This window comes from Squalius cephalus (assembly GCF_949319135.1).
Source record: "Squalius cephalus genome assembly, chromosome: 3".
NCBI classification, from domain to species: domain Eukaryota; kingdom Metazoa; phylum Chordata; class Actinopteri; order Cypriniformes; family Leuciscidae; genus Squalius; species Squalius cephalus.
This window is the reverse complement of record NC_137124.1, coordinates 711610-716609: the sequence shown is the minus strand read 5'-3', so window position 1 is coordinate 716609 and position 5000 is coordinate 711610. Positions and strand designations below refer to the sequence as shown.

The 5000-nt window shown below is 38.2% G+C and overlaps 1 protein-coding gene across 19 annotated transcripts in view; it reads right to left on the bottom strand.

Moving 5' to 3' along the window:
* Positions 1-5000, bottom strand: part of nrxn2b (neurexin 2b) — a 516672-nt gene that overhangs the window by 111163 nt on the left and 400509 nt on the right. The gene's annotated exons all lie outside the window — the stretch shown is intronic.

Here is a 5000-nt window from a genome sequence, read left to right as displayed (position 1 = left end):
AAGATGTGTGTGAAGTGGATGGTGTAGCACAGGCTGAGGACTTAGAGGACAATGTGGCAGATGAGATGGATGGTTTTTCTCAGTGTACTGATGATGGAGATGATGAGCAGTGGTCAGAGGCCTTAGGAGGAACTGATAAAGATCTGTATACTGTTGAACAAATTAATGCATTTCTTGATAAAACAAAAGGCAAAGCTGGTGTTGATGTAACTAACTTCTTCCCTGACATTGAGAAGTTTATTGCTTCGGTTATATGGGCTAGGAAAGCGAGCAACTATGATGATCTTTCGCAACAGAAGCGGTTTCGTCTTAAGAAGCACATTACTGCTCTCAGACGAGGCAAAAAGACAGGGAAAGCGAGGGGGAAAACTAAATAATCTAAATGGTTTATATTTTTTCTTTCTGTTTTTCTTTTTTTCTTTTTCCCTTGTTCATGGAGATCTTGAGGGTGGGATCAATTAATATAAATGGATTGAGGGACAGGAGAAAGAAAGGGTTATTATCAGAAATTTTTCGATTGAAAGATTTGAGTGTTGTTTTTTTGCAAGAAACACATAGCAGTCAAGACAATGAAATTGATTGGGGCTTATGGTGGGAAGGAGATAGAATTCTTAGTCATGGAACTAATGTAAGTGCTGGAGTAGCTGTGTTGTTTCCCCCTGCTCTCAAAACAAAAACAAATATTTTATCTAAAGATGAAGTGGTACCAGGGAGACTTTTGACTGTAAGAGCTGAAATTATGAATCTCAATTTCCTGTTTGTAAACATTTATGCCCCTAATATAGGAGCAGACAGAGTAAAGCTTTTTACTAAACTAGAGAATACTTTAAAACAAAAGCAGGATGGTGATCTTATTGTGTTAGGGGGAGATTGGAATTGCACGCTAGACTTTGTGCGAGACAGGAATGGGGAAGAACCTCATTCACAGTCAGTTTTTTGTTTAGCTAAAATAATTAAAAATCTAAAATACTCAGATGTATGGAGAGAGCACAACTTATTAGCACGCCAGTATACGTGGATGAAAGTTACCAATGGCAGTGTTTCTGGAGCACGTTTAGATCGTTTTTATATATCTCATAACATGAGAAATAAGATTGTTAACACAAATATCTTCCCTACGGCTATTTCTGACCATAATCTTATCACTTTTGAGTGTATCCTGACTGAAAGGAAGCATACTAGCTATTACTGGCATTTTAATGTTAAACTCTTGGAAGATAAACAATTTTGTGAGAATTTTTATTTTTTTTGGGAAAACTGGAAGAATGAAAAATGTCTTTATGAAAATGTTATTCAGTGGTGGGAAGTTGGCAAAGCGCACATTAGAGATCTTTGTCAACAGTATGCATCTCATACTTCCTTAATCTTTAAGAAGACACTTGTACTGTTGGAAAAAGAGATTATAGACATTGAAAAGAGTATGCATGATAATAATGATGATGGAGATCTACAAGCATTGTGGACTGAAAGAAAAAATCAGTTAAGCTCTTTCTTAAATGAAAAAGTTAAAGGAGCTCTTGTAAGAAGTCGGTTCTTAACAACAAGAGACATGGATGGACCTTCTTCTTTTTTCTTTAACTTGGAGCGAAAAGCAGGTCAAGAAAAATTGATGTATGTTTTAAAGGACAATAATGGACACAACACCTCAGATCCAGAAGTGATGCGCAAACTTGCGGTGGATTTTTATTCTAATTTATATGCTGCTGAAAATTCAGATGAACTGTGCAGAAATCAACTTCTACAAGATCTTCCTGTCCTAACATTAGAACATAAGGATTTTTTAGAGACTGAACTCACATTTGCAGAGGTTACTGCTGCTGTTATGGGACTTTCCTCAGGACGAACCCCTGGACTTGATGGGTTACCTGCTGAATTTTATAAGTTTTTTTGGAATATTATTGGTGATGATTATTTTGAGGTGATCCAAAAATGCATTAATGATGGAATTCTTCCTTTGAGTTCTCAGAGGGCAGTTTTAACGTTACTCCCAAAAAAAGGTGACCTAACTCTTTTAAAGAACTGGAGACCTATAGCAATTCTAGGCTCTGATTACAAAATTTTCTCAAAATGTCTGGCCAGCAGGGTAAACAGTATACTATATACGATTATACATAGAGATCAATCTTATTGTGTAAAAAATAGATCTATGATAGACAATTTGCATCTGGTACGTGATATTTTTGATTTTGCTTCTCACAATAATGCTAATTTGGGTTTTTTGTCATTGGACCAGGAAAAGGCCTTTGACAGAGTTGATCACACTTTTCTTTTTGATACCTTAAAAGCTTTTGGTTTTGGGGAGAATTTTATTTCCAAAATAAGACTGCTATATGCTGGAGCACAATGCATGATTAAAATAGCTGGTGGCCTCAGTACTCCTGTAAAAGTTAATAGAGGTATTAGGCAAGGCTGTCCTATATCAGGTCAACTTTACAGTATAGTCATTGAGCCTTTACTATGTAAATTAAGAGAACATCTAACAGGTCTACAAGTCAATTCACTGGAGTTTAAGAGTCTTATTCAACTCTCCGCATATGCAGATGACGTCACAGTTTTAATTAAAAATCATAGTGATGTTCAATGTTTAAAAATGGCTTTGGAATGTTATGGGAAAGCTTCCTCAGCCAAAATTAATTGGCAAAAAAGTGAAGCTGTGTGGTGTGGTCAGGACTCGAGTAGTCCATCACTTCCTGGTGGTTTGCTGTGGGGGAAAGCAGGGTTCAAATATTTAGGAGTCTTTTTAGGGACAGACGAATATAGGAATAAAAATTGGGAGGGCCTAGTGGAGAAAGTGTGTGCTCGGTTGTCTCACTGGAAATGGTTGCTGCCCCAGCTGTCCTATAGGGGGAGAATCCTGGTCTGTAACAACCTGGTTGCATCATCTCTGTGGCATAAAATGATGATCCTAGAGCCTCCAGAAGACCTGGTTAGAAGGATTCAACGGTGCCTGGTGGACTTCTTCTGGTCAGGACAGCACTGGCTGAAGGCACCAGTGCTTTATCTGCCACTACAGGAAGGAGGACAAGGGCTGGTGGACATTGGAGCAAGAGTCAGAGCTTTTAGACTCCAGACGGCTCAGAGACTGTTGTATGGGGAGGATGTAGGCTGGGCTGGAATAGCCTGCACCCTCCTGAAGAGAGCGGGCAACATGGGATTTGACCGTCACTTATTTCTTATGGACATTGAGAGAATAGACCTGAGCAGATTAACATCATTTTATAGATCAATGTTAAAAACATGGACAATTTTCAATTTCTCTCGGCAGCCAAATGGTGTGAATGGACTATGGCTGAGAGAAGAACCACTGATTTTTAATCCTGTACTTGATTTGGATGGTTTTAAATCTGTTTCCCTCATAAAAGCATTGCGGAATGCAAGCTTTACCAAAATTGGACACTTTGTTTCTGAAGAGGGATGGATTTCTGCTGAGAACCTGGCTTTAAAAATGGGCTTAAGGTCAGTTCGTGTGGCAGAGAGACTGTTGACTCAAATTTATGATTTTTTACCAAAAGACTATAGAGACTCTTTAGAGACACCTGTTGGAGAAGAGGAGACTTCTGTTTTTCCAGAGTTGCTTTTTTCACCTGATATCAGAACATGGCAAGAAATGGAGAATGGTTTGCTTTCCTTTAAGACATCTCAACTTGGACTTTTTAGCAACGCTGGAAAGAAAACTATTTATGGACTGTGTGTAAAGGTGACACATCTTCTGCAGTTGCAGAGTGTGAGAGAGACTAAATGGCATGAGATCTTTGGGCCAGGCGTTTCCCCTAAAGGCTGCTGGAGGACCCTGTACAAATCCCCCATTGAGAAAAGAACTGGGGACCTGCAATGGAGGATTGTGCATGGTATAATAGCCACAAACAGACACAGAGCACACCTTGACCCACAGGTTGGGGAGGGTTGTCCTTTTTGTGGAGTACTAGAAACAGTCTTCCATTTATTTTTTAATTGTGTGAGATTACAACATCTACTTATTAAAATGGAAGAGTGGTGTCAAACCCTGGGGGAAGTTTTTACACCTGAAATGTTTATTTATGGGCCTAAGTATAGCAAAAATAAAAGGGAGTGCCATGTTTTATTAAATTATTTATTTGGGCAAGCAAAGATGGCCATATGGTTGACAAGGAAAAGTAAATTGAGTGACAGGGGTTCAACTGATGTTTATTTGGTATTAAAAGGACTAATAAAATCCCGTATCAACATTGAGTACAGTTATTATAAATTGATAAATGATCTGGAGAGTTTCAAATATAGATGGGAAGTTAATCAGTGTATTTGTGAAGTTGATTCTGATGAATGTTTACAAATTTACATTTGAGTAATGTCTTCTTGGGAAAAAAAAAACTAATAATTGTGTGATTTTTCATTTCGTTTTTTTATTTTTATTTTGTAATGTTCACCTAATTTTTTAATTTTTATATTAAAGAGACCCTTAAAAGTCAAAGTCTCTCTCTCTCTCTCTCTCTCTCTCTGCAGGAGTGTATTCATGGAGGCGATACTCACAGGCATATAATTACTGATTCTGTCTAGATAATTAATTCAGGGCCGTGTTTGAAATGACACATGCCACCTCCACTCACACACACACACACACACTCACACACACACACACACACACACACACACGGTCGACCCTCAAACTGAAGATGTTTCTGTCAGACTGAAGAAACACACACTGTCACACAGACACGAGGAACCAGAGACTCACACAGATTTTATTTTCCTCTATTATGACAAGAACAAAATCAATCTGCGGCACTCCTTCCACTGAAAGACTCTGAAGAGCTGCAGGACCTTCATCCCAACATAAAACATATCAGCTCATTCAGTTCAGAATTCAATTTTGTTCAGAGTTTGATTCAATTCAGTGAATCAGTTTGGTCAGAGTTTGATTCAATTCAGTGAATCAGTTTGGTCAGAGTTTGATTCAATTCAGTGAATCAGTTTGGTCAGAGTTTGATTCAATTCAGTGAATCAGTTTGGAGTCCAACAGTTTG